Below are 18,493 nucleotides of genomic sequence, written 5' to 3'. Positions count from 1 at the left end.
GAGCTGGCGGGGCCGGGCCGGGGCCGGGCCAGCCCCGGCCTTCCCGGCTCTGGGACACAGCGGCGGCAGCCCCAGCCTTCCATCCCTGCACACGCTCCCACACAAGCCTCCAGAGCCGCGGCCACGCAACGCAACTGACCGGCCGCTGACCCCCCAGCCTGGCCTGATGGCCATTCCTCTGCCCACAGCTCGGCCAACCTCCCCTTGGCCACCTCCTGAGCCACAATGCCACAGACAAGTGGCACATACAGGTACAGAGCTCTGCCCAGAGCTGGCAGGGAACGTTCATTCAACATAAAAAACACACCAAGAAAAAGAGAACTCCCCCCAGCAGAGCTGTTCCCTCCTGCAGTAGTTACACCTGCACACCCACAGCGCCTGAGACTGCAAGCAATGAGCATTCCCTGGGCACATGTGCAGCCCAAGCAGCTCGAGGACAGCCTTGCAGCAGGACTGCTCTCAGCTGAGCCAAAAAGGCCCCTCTGGTAGCTGCAGGGCCATTGCAAAGGGCCAGGGCCAGAGCCTCGGCCCACGGGGGAGGAAAGGGCTCTGAATTCCCCTGCCCTGGCACAGAAACCCTGTTCCCAGGGTGAAAAATGAGGTTCACTCTCCTGTGAGAATTTAAAGGGTTTAATATAAAGACAATAAGAGACACATAAAATAAAGCAAAGAAGTAACGGCCGGGTGCCTTGGTGCTCTGCCAGGAGCACACCTGATGCTCGAGGTTCGTCCTTTTTATGCCATTTTTACTGTCTGTTCTCTATGCGTATTCAAACGTTTCCAGGAGCTGTTCTGCATGGCCACTCCTTGGTTCCACCTTTTTAGAGCATGCATATTCTTCTGCCTTGCGGTTTTATTTCTTTTGGTTCTTGGGGTTGGACTCGCTAGGTGAGAGTTGATAGTAGGGTGGATCTCTTAATTCCCCACACAGTCAGGGATGATTGCAGCTCTGGGCCTCTTTGCTGCCCAGGCAGAGTGGTGATAACGGCTCTGGCCCTCCCTGGGCCCCGGTTCTCCAGGCAGAGTAGCCTATGGGCCCTTTTGTTCTCTGGACAAAGTGTTGATTAGCAGCTTCCTGGGCCTCATCCCATGTTCACTTGGAGGTTATCTTACTTGCTCACACTTGCTAACATTCTTGCTAAAAAGAAAGAAAACTACATCCACACAGCAAAAAGCATTTCTAACATATAATATCTACTTTAATACTTGCGAGAAGCCAAGATTACAATATATGTTTACAACACCAGGGTGCTTCCCACACGGGATTCTCCTGGAGGACTGCGGAAAGCTGAGAGTCAGCTCTGGCTTCTCCACTTTCCATGTCCTAGAGCTGCCTGGCAGAAGAAATGGAGGGACAGCTCTGGTGGCACAATCCCTCCCGGCCCAGGGCACAGCGCTGGCAAGGTCTTTTCGTGCCGAGGCTTTGCTGCGGCCAAGGAAAGCTCCTGGCTCAGGGTCACCTTTCCTGCTGGGCCAGACCCCCCGAGTGGCCCAGCAGCAGCAGAGAATTCCAGCACAGCCCCGGCACGGGCAGGGCGGCCCTGGGCGGGCTGCGGGAGCCGGCAGCGCCTGAGCTCAGAGCAGCTGAGCCCGGGGGCTCTTGGCCAAGGCCGAGGCCGAGTGAGCATTTCTCAGGTCGCAGGGCGGCCTGGAAAGGTGCTGGGGGGGATAATTCAGCCCCCAGTGCGGTCCCAGTTGCTCCCAGTATTTCCATGTCTGTGGTCGCAGCGCTGCTCCCAGCCCTGATCCCTGGGGATGGGAATGTCCCGCTCCCTTCCCGGGGCAGGCTCACACCTGAGCCAGGTGTGCAGGGCAGGACCTTGCCCTGAGCCCAAGCCCTGTCCCCCCTGCAGGATCTGCTTCCCATCGGCCTCTTCCTCCTGTGGCCCCAAGCCCAGCTCGGTGCTGACTGAAGGGCGCTGGGCTGGGGTCATCCCCCGGCGGGGGCTGCGCACCCCCTCTGCCCCCTCCCCAAATTCCCTCCCGGGGCAGCAGGGGCTGGGGCAGGAGCCCTGTGGGGAGGGAAAAGGGGGTGACACCGGGATGGGGGGGGGTCACACATGCTCTGGGGGTACACACACGGCCCCTGGGGACCCCCCCTCACCTTCTGCAGCGCCAGGAGGATGAACCCCAACATGGAGCCCCCAAACCCCAGCAGCCTCTTGGGGGTGGGGTCTGGTGGCAGCTTTGGGGTTCTGGGGTCAAGTGCTCCAAAACCCTTTCCCAGCCCCACAGCTACTCCCAGACCACTCAAACCACCCCTCAGCTCCTGGCCAGGAACCCCCCCCAACAACTCCCTGCAACATAAATGACCCCAAGAACCACCCAAATTCTCTCCAAACACACAGCCCAGCCAAGACCCTCAAAACTCCCTCACAGACCACCTCAAAAGCCCACTCCCAGCACCACAAATGCCCTCAAGAGTGACCAGAAGCTCCTCACAATCCCCCCAGGCACCCCGAAACCCCCCCCCCGGCCCCCCCATGGCACTGACCAGGAGAGCTTGGTGGATAGGAACATCCCCAGGCAGGAGCAGCTCGGGCACTTCAGCAGCAATTTGGGTGCTTTGGGGGGCACACCCCAAACGGGGAGACTCAGGCCAGGGACTGGGATAGATACCCACAATTCCTGGAGAACAGACGGGCTCAGGTGGACACGTTCTGCCAGCACAACCATGAGTTCGTGGCCCTGTCTGCCCAGCCCATGGCCTCACAACACCCAAATCCTCCTGAATATTCCCCTGAACCAACCCCAAATTCACCCCCAAATCCCAGTAAAATGATGCCACTTTAGATACCTTTGTTGAATTTCTTTATTTCTACCCCAATTTTGGTTGTTTTGACAGGATGAAGGAGGAAACTATTTAGGTTGAAAAAGACCTCCAAGATCATCCAGGATTGCTGGATGCCACCAGAAGAAACAACTGGACAGAGCAGGTGAGAATTTTTGGGCCGTAAAGTCAACAAATCAGCTCTTCCCAATGAATTTCTGATTTCGATCAGAGTCCCAATGGATGTTCCAGCCCCTGTGTTCACCCAGGTGCCTACGGGGATCCAGGAGGGCACCTGGAGGGCACCTGGAGAGCACCAGCCTGGGGTTTTCCCAAACTGGATCATGGAGAATGTGGGTCAGCAGGGCTCTGCCAAACGTGGGTCCTCTGCTGGGGGATGAAGTTGGAGTAGAGGATGAAGCTCTTCCTGCACTCGGGGCACTCGCAGGGCTTCCCTTACCGGTGCCTCCATTGGTGTCTGCTCAAGTGAGAGCTCCTGGAGAAGCTCTTCCCACACTGGGGACACTCGTAGGGCCTCTCCCCGGTGTGGATGCGCCGGTGCCTGACGAGGTGGGAGTTTTGCTTGAAGCCCTTCCTGCAGTCGGGGCAGCAGAAGGGCCTCTCCTCTGGGTGAATCCGCTGGTGCAGGAGGAGACTGGAGCTGGTCTGAAACCTCTTCCCACACTCAGGAACACTCATAGGGCCTCCCTCCCGTGTGGCTCCTTTGGTGGACGATCAGGCTGGAGCTGGAGAGCTGGAGCGCTCTCTGAAGCCCTTCCCATATTCCCCACACTCAGAGGGCCATTTCCCAGTGTGGATCATTTGGTGGTGGATCAGGTTGGAGCTTGTCCTGAAGCTCTTCCCACACTCCAGGCACTTGTAGGGCTTCTCGTCAGTGTGAAGCTGCTCATGGACCACCAGGTCTGAGCTCTGGCTCGATCTCCAGCCGCTTTCCCAGCACAGAATGGGTCTTTCCTCCTCAGAGCACCCTGGGCTGCGTTTGCAGCCCCTCCTCCTGCGGCATCTCTGGGGCATTTTCCTCCCCACTGGATTCCTGCGCCATGGAGCCGCTCAAAATGGCCTCTTCCACCAGGTTCTGCTGCAGGGATTTGTCCTCCCTGGGCTCTGTCCTCAGCTCCTTGTCTGGGGGAGGAAGGACAAGGAGAGGATGGGATTTGCCTCCGTGCCACAGGGAAGGGCAAGGAGATCCCCCCAGTCCGTCCCCGGCAGGACGGCGTCAGCAGCGGGGTTGTCCTGCAGCCGGGGCGATGCTGGGCTGGGAGATGGAGCAGGAGAGAGGGAAAAGGGGCCGTGACTTCCTCCTCACCTGCCTAGGTGTCCCGGGGCATCCTCCTCTTCCTCACAGCCTCCTCCTCCATCCGGCCAAGATTTGGGAATGGGAAGTCCTGGTCTGGGGGGAAAACAAGGGATGAGTTTGAAGATCCCTCAGTCCAAGTTCATCTCTAGAAGTCACCAGGCATCGTGTGTCCATAAAAACCTCCCAAACACCAAGATTCAGCCCTGAAAAAGCCTCCCAGGAGTTCCCCTTCTCAGGTCCCTCCCCTCTGGTGTTTGGGGGTTCCCCCCTGTCCCAGTGTTCCGGTTTGGCCAAATTTAGAAATATATCCTCTGAGAGAAGGCACAACCACCCCTCCCCCACCAGGTTCAGGAAAAATAAATTTTCCTCAAAGGAGAGTGAAGGAAGTAAAACTATTTATTTAACAAACACACAGGAAAGGAAAATAATGCTAAATAATAAAATCTCTCACTGTGGAGAGAAAACCTGGGAAAGTGTTAGAGTCCTCCCTTTGGTCTCCTCGGAGCTGGGGCTTGGCCCAGGGCCAGGCCCTTTGTGCCTGGTGGAAAGTCCTCCTGATGTGCTCTGATGTTAAAGCAATCAAGCAGTCCAGTAGAAAAGGGAGAAAATCCGAAATTCTAGGGAAGGAAAAATTCAACTCTCAGTCTCTCTCCGGAGAACAAAGCAGCTGAACCACTGGCCAAAAAACTGTCCTAGGAGCAGCAAGCCGGGTGCCTCCTCCCTCGCCTGCCACAGCTGGGAAACCAATTGCTATCTGTGTGTGACCTTGAACAAGCTGCTTTGAAAAAGTTTTGCTGAGTTTTTTTTCCTTCCCCCTCTCAGGCTCAGTTTAGAGGCATAGAAAGGCACAGGATTTAATTTCTGGGCATAGGCAGTGATATGGGATACACATCATAAGGTCACCCCAAGACACCCAGCTACTGGGGGTCACGCTTGTATTGGGGGTCCCCCTCTCTACGTGGTCCCCGCCCTCCCCAGGCTGCTGGGAGTCCCAGGAATCCAAAAAGCTCCCCCCGCTTCCGTCTCCCCACTTAGGAATACTGGGGGTGATGGGCTCCAAGGAGTCCCCCCTGCCCCTCTCCAGGCTGTTGAGGGTCCTGTGAATCGCGGCGCTCCCCCCTCTCTGGGCTCCCCACTTTGGGGTCCTGGGGGTCACAGGGCTCTGCTCCTCCAGACTGCCTCTGCCAGCAGCCACCACTGGGACCCCCAACGTCCCCCCAACCCCCCCCCCACTTTTCCACTCAGCTTTGGAGTTCTTCATTCTCCAAACATCCCCCTGCAAAAAAAACCCAACCCAGGGACACCACCAGGATATCTGGGCCAAGCTCCCCTTCCCCGGGAACCTGCAGGATGGGGTTGATGATCCCATGGGTGAGGGGGGCTGCAAATTCAGGGAGTGCTCAACCTCGTGGTTCCTTCTCCTTTCTTGATCCTTTGTCCCTCCTCTTCCTCCCACTCTTCCTCTCCCATCCCTCCCTCCTCCTCGTCCTCCTCCTGCCCCGTTCCCGAGCCCCTCGCAGCCCGCGGGAGCAGCGGGGATGGAGCCGGGACAGGTCGGGATGGGCAGCGCAGGGCTCTCAGCTGCTCCCACCTGCTGGGGGTGGGGGAACCCGGCCCGGGGAAAAGGAGAGGGAAACTGGGAACATTGGGGGCTGCAGATCCAAACTGGGCCTTGCTGGGGACCCTGGCTGGGGACTTGCAGCCCTTGGGGCTCCTCTCGAGAGCCTGGAGAGCCGGGAGGGGGAACGCAGAGAGGGCTGGGGGATGCCAGCAGTGGCACCACTGGCAGTGACTGGTTTGTACTGGGATAACTGGAACCTTACTGGGGCAACTGGGAGTGACTGGGAATGATTATGAGCCTGCTTAGGGACACCAGGATATACTGGGAGTGTCTGTAAACCATACTGGTGTGACTGGAACCACACTGGGAACAACCAGGACCATGCTGGGGAAAAATGGGGCCATGCTGAGGGTAACTGGGAACGAGTGGGAGTAACTGGGTCTGAACTGGAGGCAACTGGCCATGACCTGGACCATGCTGTGAAGGACTGTGATCATATGGGGAGTGACTGTGACTATACTAGGAACAACTGCACTGGGATCATACTGGATCGTACTTGGATTAACTGGGACTGCACTGAGGGTGACTGGGAATGGCTGTGAGAAATGGATCAGACTGGAAGAAACTCAGGGCAAGTGGGAGTGACTGGGAACATGCTGGGGGCAACTGGGACCACACTTTGGGCAACTGACTGAAACTGGGATCATCCTGGAGGTAACTGGGAGAAACTAGGAAAGACTGGGACCATTCTGAGGTAACTAGAACCTTACTGAGGTCTCTGGGTGTGCCTGGGAATGACTAGGAGCATGCTGAGGGTAACTGGGATAACTGGGAGTGTCTGTAACCATACTGGGGGAACTGGAATCACACTGGGAACAGCTGGGCCCATGCTGGGGACAACTGGGATCATGCTGGGGGCAACTGGGAGTGACTGGATCTACACTGGGTGCCTGGGACTATTCCAGGGGAAACTGGGATCATACTGGGAGGAACTGGGAACAACTGGAACTATGCCGTCAGCAAATGGAATCATACTGCCATCACAGTGGGAGCAGCTGGGCCCATGCTGGGTGAGACTGGGATCACACTAAGGGTGACTGGAATCATACTGGGATTGACTGGGAATGGCTGTAAGCAACTGGAATCATGCTGAAAGCACCTGGGAGGAGGTGGGAGTGACTGGGATATACTGGGAGAGACAGGGAGTCACAGGGATCGTACTGGAGGCTCCTGGGGTCATGCTGACATTGACAGGGAGGGATTGTGATCACATTGGGGGCCACTGGCATCATACTGGGAGTGACTGGGATCATACTGGGATTATAGTGGGCGTGACTGTACCATGACTGGGGGTTACTGGCCCATCCTGAGATGGGGACACACTGGGAACAGCTGGGAATGACAGGCCACATGGTGGTGACAACTGGGATGTACTTGGAGTGACTGGGATAATAGTGGGGGCAACTGAACCATGCTGAGGTAACTGGGAGTGCTGGGGAATGACCACAAGAATGTTCAGAACAACTGGGATATACTGGGAGTGCCTGAGACCATGCGGGTGGGGACTGCAACCACACTGGGAGCAACTGGGAATGTGCTGGGGGAAACTGGGACCAAGCTTGAGGCAACTGCGGGCAAGTGTGACTGGGGCCCTGTTGGGAAAGACTGGCATCATACTGGGAGTGACTGGGTCTATATTAGGGGCAGCTGGGAGAACTGGCACACTGGACGAAAGCTGGAGGAACTGGGAGCAAGTGGGAAAATGGTATCACAATAGGGAATGACAGGGAGTGACTGGGCTCCTACTGGGAGCAACAGGGATCATGCAGGGAGGGAGGGGAAGTGACCAGGATCATACTGGGACTGACTGGGCTCCTACTGGGAGCAGCCACCTCCGGGCCCCGGGACCCCGGAGCCCCTTTCCCGGCCATGCCGCCCCTGCAGCCCCCAGACCCCCCCGCCGGGGTCCCGCCAATCCCAGGGCTCCCCCCTCTCGGGCTCCCCGCTTTGGGCTCCTGGGGCTCTCCTCTCTCTGGGGTCCCGCTTACGGAAGCCGGGGCTCCCGGGGCTCCCCAAAACCGGTGTCCCCCCGCCCCCGCCGGCCCCGCGCGCTCCCCACGGGGCCCCGGCAGAGCTCGGAGGGCCCGGCCCGGGAAGCCCAACCCCCACCGCGGGGGGACCCGCATCCCCCCGCCCCCGCCGGGGCTCTGCCGCCACCGCCACCGGCACCCCCAAAAACACCTCCCGGGGACCCCCGATGTCCCCCCGAGCGGCACCTCCGGGATGGGGGGCGATGGTCCCGGGGGGCTGCGAGTTCAGCGAGCGCTGGAGCCGCGTGATTCCGCCTCTCCTCCTCTCTTCCAGCTTCCCGCTGCCGCTCCGCCTCTTCCTCCCTCCTCCTCCTCCTCTTCCTCCTGCCGCCCCGTCCCAGTCCCAATCCCACCTCCCCCTCCTCCCTCCCTCCTCCTCGTCCTCCTCCTGCCCCGTTCCCGAGCCCCTCGCAGCCCGCGGGAGCAGCGGGGATGGAGCCGGGACAGGTCGGGATGGGCAGCGCGGGGCTCTCGGCTGCTCCCACCCGCTGGGGGCGGGGGAACCCAGCCCGGGGAAAAGGAGAGGGAAACTGGGAACATTGGGGGCTGCAGATCCAAACTGGGCCTTGCTGGGGACCCTGGCTGCGGACTTGCAGCCCTTGGGGCTCCTCTCCAGAGCCTGGAGAGCCGGGAGGGGGAATGCAGAGAGGGCTGGGGGATGCCAGCAGTGGCACCACTGGCAGTACTGGGCACCGGTTTGTACTGGGATCATACTGGGATCATAGTGGGAGCAGCTGAGCCCATGCTGGGGGAGACTGCAATCACAGTGAGGGAGACTGGGATCCTACTGGGATCATACTGGGAGTGAGTAGGATCCTGCGGGATGCAATTGAGACCATGTTGGGGCCAAATGGGATATACTGGGAGTGAGTGGGATCATGCTGAGGGTGACTGGGAGCAGCTGGGAGCAACTGGGATCATGCTAGGAACAACTGGGAGGAACTGGGTGCATGCTGGGGGTGATTGGAAGCAACTGGGCTTATACTGCGATGAACTGTGGTAACTGGGATCATGCTGGAGGTGACTGAGATCATAGTGGCAGTGAGTGCGACTATGCTGAGGCTGACTGGGGGTGGTTGTGACCAAATGGGATCATGCTGGAAGGAACTGGGAGTGACTGGGAATATGCTGGAAGGAACTGGGGTACACTGGGAGAGACTGGGAGTGACTGGAACTAAAGCACGGGTGAAAGAGAGCAACTGGAACCTTGTGGGGTGCAACTGGTTCATACTGGCAGTGACTGGGAGCACACTGGGGTCACATTTGGATCATATTGGGAGTGACTGGACTAATACTGGGAGTATCTGAGAATGACTGGGAGCACACCATGCATATCATCCCCCATACTGGGAGTGACTGGGAGAAACTGGGAGCATGCTGGGAGCAAATGGCATCCTACTGGGACTGACTGGGTTGATCTAGCTGGAGGCAACTGCGACCATACTGGGAGTGCTGGCATGTGACTGGGATCGTACTGGAGGTTACTGGGATCATATTGGTGTTGAAAGGGAGCAACTGAGAGAAACTGGGATGATGCTGCAAGCAACTGGGAGTAGCCTGGAATGACCAAATGTGTGCTGGAGGCAACTGGGATATTGTGGGCATGACTGGGATCATAATGGGATAACTAACACCTCACTGGGGCCTCTGGGAGTGTCTGGGAATGACTACGGACATGCTGAGGGTGACTGGAATATACTGAGAGAATCTGTAACCGTACTGGGGGTGACTGGAACAACACTGGGAACAACTGGGACCATGCTGAGGACGACTGGGATCACACTGAGTGTGACTGAAATCATACTGGGATTGACTGGGAGTGGGTGTGAGCTACTGGAATCATGCTGAAAACAACTGGGAGGAGGTAGTACTGACTGGGAGCATGCTGGGGGAAGTTGGGATATTGGGAGAGACAGGGAGTCACAGGGATCATACTGGGAGTGGCTACAATCACACTGGGATCATCCTGGCTGTGAATAGACCCTGTGTAGGGGTTACTGGGAGCTGCCAGGCCCATGCTGGAAGCCCACTGGGGACACACTGGGAGGAACTGGGAATGATAGGGTGCATGCTGAGGGCAAATGAGGTGTATTAGGAGTGCCTGTAACCATACTGGTGGTGACTGGGAACATGCTGGGCTTGAGACACTTGAGCTGTTTGGAATCCTGAGGTACAGCGGCTCCTGGCTGTGGCCCAGGCTCTAAGGCTGGGCTGTGTTTGTAGAAATGATTCTGCCTTTCTCAGTGACACCTGGGATCACCCAACAAACAACGAGAGTTGGAGAGACACAGATTGTCAGCAGGACACGGTCAGATCCTTAGGAGGCACAGGATGGGTGGGAAGTGATGGAATTTGGAGCACACGTTTGCCCCTGGGAGCATCAGGAGCACCATGGACACTGGGGGTATTAACGTTCCGTCCCTCATGCAAGGAGTCACCACTGGGAACCCAACTGTGGGGAAAGGTTAAAGGGGATGAAACTTGGAAACATCCCAGTGTGGGAACTACAGCAGGATGGATTTTAGAATCCATCTCTGCTCCGCAAAGATCTGCCTTTAGGAACAGACCAGCCACACACCACTGGGCTCTGCAAATGGAAACTTTAGTGAATGCAGCTCCTTTGGGGTTTGCTGAAATAAAGGAACAATTGCCAGCCCCAGCTAAAATGCCCTTACAGAGCAGATTGGCTTTAGCCCTATTCCAGTTACAGGGACAGGGAGCGTGTGGATTCTTGAACTGAAACAACAGCACTTCTTGTGTGCACATTCCAAATGGGATGCTGGATTGGATGATCAGGTAGAGAGGATAAAATCGGTTGCTGCATCCAGCAGGGAATTAAGGGAAGAGATAGAAAGTAACTGGTTGGATAAAATATTTAAAGGATTTTCTCTGACTGATGGTTGGCCTCACTTTTGCAAAGTCTAACTGGGATCACAGCAATACTTGTGCTTATGACACTCTCTTTAAGCTGTGTAAAGAACATGGTTGTGAAAGCAACTGAGGAACTTGTGGGATGTGAGTAAAGGAGCAGAGTGAGGCTTACGAAGGCTTGAAGGGAGGAGAAGCTTCACAACCCTCCAAGGGGGGGAAATTTGCCAGATGAAAAATGGTTGGCACCTGGTGGGTTTATACAATGCTTATTCTCCAAAAGCCACTTGCCATGGAACTGCACAACGCTGATTCTGTAGGCAGCAACCAGCCCAGGTGTGCCAACTTTCACCAGTTCACCGGACAGTCAGGGCTGGCTTTGGGGTCAGCGACCACCAGGGACCCCCAAAGAGACCCCCAGGGCAGAAGAACGGATGTGCAAAGGGGTGGGGGAAATATGCAGTGATTTTGGGGAAATGATTATCGTGTGTGTGTTTATTGTGGGACAATCTGGGAATGTGTCTGTGAAACACAGTCTGCAGACAGGAACATTCCTGAACTCAGCACACACGACTTTGGGAGGGGCTCTCCCCTCGTGCATCCGGCCCAATAAAGAATGCTGCTGCTTCATGCTGCGCTGGTGCTGAGGAGGTTTTGTTTCACTGAAGTTTTGGTAACACCTCTGTGCCTGTGTCACAGAACCACAGAGCAGCTGTGATGTCAGAAATGGGTTGTGTGACATCACAGAATGAGTTGTTCCCAGCTATGACATCATAGAGGGGACTGTATGACATCACAGAGATGACTGTGACATCACAGGATGGTGATGGGACATGATAGAGTGGGCTGTGATACCACAGATTGGCTGTGACATCACAGGGCACTGGTGTGACATCATAGAGAGGGCAGAGCCATCCCAGAACAGGCTGTGACATAACAGAATGGGTTGTGACATCACAGGGGAGTGGCTGTCACATCATAGAGCAGGGCTGTGACATCACAGGGCAGTTGTGTGACATGACAGAATGGGCTCTGGCATCACAGGGCAGAGGTCATATGTCACTGTTGAGGTGGTCATGAGACACACAGACACTCCAACTGCTCTGGGTAAAAGCTTATCTTTAATACTATGTAGCCCCTTTTATACAGTTTCTAAGCTGTTTACATAGTTTTAAAGCACAACAAACTTGGTTCAACCAACCACCACACACCACTGGGTGAACACACGATAATCACACAGCATGTTTTTCTACCTCTACTTCAGCTATGCTTCTTTCCCATGGTCCTTCTCTAGCAGAAGTAACAGGCCTGAGCCATGATTTTACGAAGGCAACAGGGCCTTCATTTTATAAGGTTTTACCTGTATGCACCAGTCAGACATCATAGAGCAGACTATGACATCACAGAGCAATTGTGACATCACAGAGCAGGCTGTTACATCACAGAGTGGTGGTGTGACATCACAGAGAGGGCTGTGACATCCCAGAATAGGCTATGACATCACAGGGCGGCTGTTTGACATCATAGAGTCAGCTATGACATTACAGAGCAGCTGTGTGATATCACAGAGAGGACAGACTGACATCACAGATGGGTGCTGTGACATCATAGAACACCTGTGAATTCACAGGGTGGCTATATGACATCAGAGTGGGCTGTGACATTGCAGATATGGCTGTGACATCACAGGGGGCTCTGTGACATCACAGAGGGCTGTGTGACAGCACAAGGGAGCTGTAAGACATCACCAATGCCTGTGTGACATTACACAGTGGGCTATGACATCACAGAGCAGGCTGTGACATCCCAGCGGCTGTATGACATCAGGGGGGCTGTGTGACATCAGGGGGGCTGTGTGACATCACAGGGGGCTGTGTGAGGTCACTGGGGAGGTCACTCTGCCACGGCCCCCCCTCAGTTCCCCCAGAGAAGTCCAATGCTGCTTGTGCACAGAGGTGTCCCCTGTCCCCCCAGGTTTCCCCCTGCCCCTGCTGCCACAGCCTCCCCCAGAGGATGTTCCACAAGATCGACCCCCAGAGCCTGACACAGGGACGGGGTCTGGGGCCGTGGGGATGGCACAGGGGGACAGGGACCCCCTGGCATCATCCCCGTGTCCCTAGGGCAAGAGCCTGGGCCAGGGCTCCTCCACCCTGTGCAAATGAGAGGCTGAGAGCGCTTCAAAAATCCCCGGCAAGGGAGCAGCAAAAACCAGATTTAATATTAAGCAACAGCACCGCAAAGTTCCTTGGCAAGAATCACTCTACTCCTGCCTGCACAGTTCAGGCACACCAAGGAAACAAATCAACCACAAAACCAAACAAAATCCGGGCAATCAAACCAGAACTGAGCTGAGAACTGTCCCTATGTGTGTGTGTATTTAGGTTCGTGTGACAAAAGGACACTGAGGGCAAGGATCAAAGGAATGTGGCCTAAAAGCTTCACAGAGCTCAGACTGAACAGGACTTAACTTCCGCCTTAACCTTAACTGACACCTTAAACTTCCCCATTTAGCAAAAGAACAGCACTTAACAGTATTTCACCGAACTCACAACCTGTGACTTCCCAATTTAACAGAGGAATAATACTTAACAGTATTTAACTTTGCTTATGAGTGACATTAAACTTAACTTAGCAAAAGACAACACTTAGCAGCATTTAACTGAGCTTACTCCTTGGGACTTAACCTTGCTTACAGGCCTGACTGACTCAGATATCCCAGGCACTGAAACCCCTCAGAGAGCAGCATTTCTGCCATGTTTGCCAGAGCACAGGCACACGTGTGCGCACACAGACAGAAAGAGTCAGTGCCAGGGCCCTGTGGGAAACTCCCCTGGAGGGCAGGGAAATGCTCCCTGAGGATGCTTCTGCATCTCCCCAGTGGGCGAAAGGTTGAGCCTTGAGGAGTGGGGGGATCAGCCCAGGGTCCCTCGTTGTTCAGGGATGCCCCGAGCGCAGCAAACGGGAGAGTTCCCGGCTCAGAGAGCCCCACTCAGAGGGAGGGTGCTGGCCCAGGAGAGCTACAAGGAGCTCCTTTTGGGTCGCTGTTTACAGGGCCCTGAGAGAGGGGCTTTAGTCACAGCAATGTTTCATCCTGGCCGCACCTCGCATCAGCAGCTTTCCCTGAAAGTGTGAGAACAGGGATGTTGTGCCATTGAGGGAGGAAAAACAGTTCCCAAGGCGGCTCCTAAAGAAACCAGGAGCTCGTTGGACAGCAGCAGCAACTGGGAGCAGACAGTTTCTGATGAGCTCAGAGCAGCTGAGCCCGGGGGCTCTTGGCCAAGGCCGAGTGAGCATTTCTCAGGTCGCAGGGCGGCCTGGAAAGGTGCTGGGGGGGGATAATTCAGCCCCCAGTGCGGTCCCAGTGGCTCCCAGTATTTCCATGTCCGTGCTCCCAGTGCTGCTCCCAGCCCTGATCCCTGGGGATGGGAAAGTCCCGCTCCCTTCCCGGGGCAGGCTCACACCTGAGCCAGGTGTGCAGGGCAGGACCTTGCCCTGAGCCCAAGCCCTGTCCCCCCTGCAGGATCTGCTTCCCATCAGCCTCTTCCTCCTGCGGCCCCAAGCCCAGCTCGGTGCTGACCGAAGGGCGCTGGGCCGGGTTCATCCCCCGGCGGGGGCTGCGCACCCCCTCTGCCCCCTCCCCAAATTCCCTCCTGGGGCAGCAGGGGCTGGGGCAGGAGCCCTGTGGGGAGGGAAAAGGGGGTGACACCGGGATGGGGGGGGTCACACGCTCTGGGGGACACACACGGCCCCTGGGGACCCCCCCTCACCTTCTCCTGCAGCGCCAGGAGGATGAACCCCAACGTGGAGCCGACAACCCACAGCAGCATCTTGGGGGTGGGGTCTGGTGGCAGCTTTGGGGTTCTGGGGTCAAGTGCTCCAAAACCCTTTCTCAGCCCCACAGCCACTCCCAGACCACTCAAACCACCCCACAGCTCCTGGCCAGGAACCCCCCCCAACAACTCCCTGCAACATAAATGACCCCAAGAACCATCCAAATTCTCTCCAAACACACAGCCCAGCCAAGACCCTCAAAACTCCCTCACAGACCACCTCAAAAGCCCACTCCCAGCACCACAAATGCCCTCAAGAGTGACCAGAAGCTCCTCACAATCCCCCCAGGCACCCCTAAACCCCCTCCCGGCCCCCCATGGCACTGACCAGGAGAGCTTGGTGGACAGGAACATCCCCAGGCAGGAGCAGCTCAGTCACTTCAGCAGCGATTTGGGCACTTTTGGGGGCACACCCCAAACGGGGAGACTCAGGCCAGGGACTGGGATAGATACCCACAATTCCTGGAGAACAGACGGGCTCAGGTGGACACGTTCTGCCAGCATAACTACGAGATCATGGCCCTGTCTGCTCAACCCATGGCATCACAACACCCAAATCCTCCTGAATATTCCCCTGAACCAACCCCAAATTCACCCCCAAATCCCAGTAAAATGGTGCCACTTTAGATACCTTTGTTGAATTTCTTTATTTCTACCCTAATTTTGGTTGTCTTGACAGGATGAAGGAGGAAACTATTTAGGTTGAAAAAGACCTCCAAGATCATCCAGGATTGCTGGATGCCACCAGAAGAAACAACTGGACAGAGCAGGTGAGAATTTTTAGGCCGTAAACTCAACAAATCAGCTCTTCCCAATGAATTTCTGATTTCGATCAGAGTCTCAATGGATGTTCCAGCCCCTGTGTTCACCCAGGTGCTTACAGGGATCCAGGAGGACGTGGAGAGCACCAGCCTGGGGTTTTCCCAAACTGGATCATGGAGAATGTGGGTCAGCAGGGCTCTGCCAAACGTGGGTCCTCTGTTGGGGGATGAAGTTGGAGTAGAGGATGAAGCTCTTGCCACACTCAGGGCACTCGCAGGGCTTCCCTTACTGGTGGCTCCGTCGGTGTTGGGTCAAGGTAGAGCTGTCTGAGAAGCTCTTCCCACACTCAGGACACTCGTAGGGTCTCTCCCCGGTGTGGATGCGTCGGTGGGTGACAAGGTGGGACTTTTGCTTGAAACCCTTCCCACAGTCGGAGCAGCGGAAGGGCCTCTCCTCTGTGTGAATCCGCTGATGTATGAGGAGATTGGAGCTGCTCCGAAACCTCTTCCCACACTCAGGACAGCAGAAGGGCCTCTCCCCAGTGTGAATCCGCTGATGTACGATGAGACCAGAGCTCTTCGGAAACCTCTTCCCACAATCAGAACACTCATAGGGCATCTCCCCAGTGTGGATCCGCTGGTGGACAATCAGGGTCGAGCTCTGGCTGAAGCTCTTCCCACATTCAGGGCACTCATAGGGCCGTTCCCCGGTGTGGCTCCTTTGGTGGATAACAAGGGTGCCTCTCTCACTGAAGCTCATCCCACATTCCCCACACTCATAGGGCCGTTCCCCAGTGTGGATCATCTGGTGGCGGATCAGGTGGGAGCTGCATCTGAAGCCCTTCCCACATTCCCCACACTCATAGGGCCATTCCCCAGTGTGGATCATTTGGTGGCGGATCAGGTTGGAGCTTGTCCTGAAGCTCTTCCCACACTCCAGGCACTTGTAGGGCTTCTCGTCAGTGTGAAGCTGCTCATGGACCACCAGGTCTGAGCTCTGGCTCGATATCCGGCCGCCTTCCCAGCACAGGATGGGTCTTTCCTCCTCAGAGCACCCTGGGCTGGGTTTGCAGCCCCTCCTCCTGTGGCATCTCTGGGGTTTTTCCTCCCTGTTGGATTCCTGCACCAGGGAGCTGCTCAAAACGGCCTCTTCCACCAGGTTCTGCTGCAGGAATTTGTCCTCCTTGGGCTCTGTCCTCAGCTCCTTGTCTGGGGAGGAAGGACAAGGAGAGGATGGGATTTGCCTCCATGCCACAGGGAAGGACAAGGAGATCCCCCCAGTCCGTCCCCGGCAGGACGGCGTCAGCAGCGGGGTTGTCCTGCAGCCAGGGGCGATGCTGGGCTGGGAGATTGAGCAGGAGAGAGGGGGAAAGGGGCAGTGACTTCTTCCTCACCTGCCTGGGGGTCCTGGGGCATCTTCCTCTTCCTCGCAGCCTCCTCCTCCATCCGGCCAAGGTTTGGGAATGGGGAATCCTGGTTTGGGGGGAAAACAAGAGATGAGCACGTTGAGTTTGAAGGTCCCTCTGCCCAAGTCCCTCTCTAGAAGACACCAGGCATCGTGTGTCCATAAAAACCTGCTCAGGAAAAGCCTCCCAGGAGTTCCCTGTCTCTGGTCCCTCCCCTTTGGTGTTCAGGGTTCCCCCTGTCCCAGCTGCTGGGGGTCATGCTTGTATTGGGGGTCCCCCTCTCTACTTGGTCCCCGCCCTCCCCAGGCTGCTGGGAGTCCCAGGAATCCAAAAAGCTCCCCCCGCTTCCGTCTCCCCACTTAGGGATGCTGGGGGTGATGGGCTCCAAGGAGTCCCCCCTGCCCCTCTCCAGGCTGTTGAGGGTCCTGTGAATCACGGCGCTCCCCCCTCTCTGGGCTCCCCACTTTGGGGTCCTGGGAGTCACAGGGCTCTGCTCCTCCAGACTGCCTCTGCCAGCAGCCACCACTGGGACCCCCCAATGTCCCCCAACCCCCCCGCCACTTTTCTACTCAGCTTTGGAGTTCTTCATTCTCCAAACATCCCCCTGCAAAAAAAACCCAACCCAGGGACACCACCAGGATATCTGGGCCAAGCTTCCCTTCCCTGGGAACCTGCGGGATGGGGGGCGATGCTCCCACAGGTGGGGGGGGGGGGGGGCTGCAAATTCAGGGAGTGCTCAACCTTGTGGTTCCTTCTCCTTTTCTTGATCCTCCCTTGTCCCTCCTCTTCCTCTTCCTCCCGCTCCTCCTCTTCCATCCCTCCTCCTTCTCCTCCCTAATCCCACCTCCTTCTCCTGCTTCCATCCCTTCTCGTTCTCCTTCTTCATCCCTCCTTTCCCATCCCTCCTCCTCCTCCCCCAGCACCAGCCACACCCTGGGTCCCCCGTTCCCGAGCCCCTCGCAGCCCGCGGGAGCAGCGGGGATGGAGCCGGGACAGGTCGGGATGGGCAGCGCGGGGCTCTCGGCTGCTCCCACCCGCTGGGGGCGGGGGAACCCGGCCCGGGGAAAAGGAGAGGGAAACTGGGAACATTGGGGGCTGCAGATCCAAACTGGGCCTTGCTGGGGACCCTGGCTGGGGACTTGCAGCCCTTGGGGCTCCTCTCGGGAGCCTGGAGAGCCGCAAGGGGGAACGCAGAGAGGGCTGGGGGATGCCAGCAGTGGCACCACTGGCAGTGACTGGTTTGTACTGGGATAACTGGAACCTTACTGGGGCCACTGGGAGTGACTGGGAATGACTATGCACATGCTGAGGGCAACTGGGGTGTACTGGGAGGGTCTGTAACCATACTGGGGGTGACTGGAACCACACTGGGAACAACCAGGACCATGGTGGGAAGAAATGGGGCTACACTGGGGGACATTGGGAGTGAGTGGGAATGACTGGGTCTACACTGGGTGGAACTGGGTATGACTGGGACCATGCTGGGAGGGACTGGGATCATATGGGGAATGACTGTGACTATACTCAACTGGTTTCAACCAGGATCACACTGGGAGGAAGAGGGAGCAACTGGAACCATGCTGGGGGTAACTGGGATCACAGTGGGAGCAGCTGGACCCATGCTGGGGGAGACTGGAATCATACTGGATCATACTGGCAGCAACTGGGACTGCACTGAAGGCAATTGAAAATGACTGGGAACATGCTGGGGGCAACTGGGATGCACTGGGAGAGACTGAAACCACAGTGGGGGTAAAGGGGAGCAACTGGAACCACACTGGATGATAATGGGAGCAGCTGTGCCCATGCTGGGGTCATACTGGGATCCCACTGGAACTGACTGGGATCATACTGGGAGTGACTGCAGTAGTACTGGCAGTATCTGAGAG

At 56.8% G+C, this 18,493-nt stretch overlaps 1 pseudogene; it reads right to left on the bottom strand.

Moving 5' to 3' along the window:
- Positions 1–2,794: 2,794 nt before the first annotated feature.
- On the bottom strand, positions 2,795–17,230 carry LOC116439043 (annotated as a pseudogene).
- Positions 17,231–18,493: the final 1,263 nt, after the last annotated feature.

This window comes from Corvus moneduloides, unplaced genomic scaffold, assembly GCF_009650955.1.
Source record: "Corvus moneduloides isolate bCorMon1 unplaced genomic scaffold, bCorMon1.pri scaffold_89_arrow_ctg1, whole genome shotgun sequence".
Lineage (NCBI taxonomy): Eukaryota > Metazoa > Chordata > Aves > Passeriformes > Corvidae > Corvus > Corvus moneduloides.
Note: the sequence above shows the minus strand (reverse complement) of the source record. Positions and strands in the feature narration are given on the sequence as shown.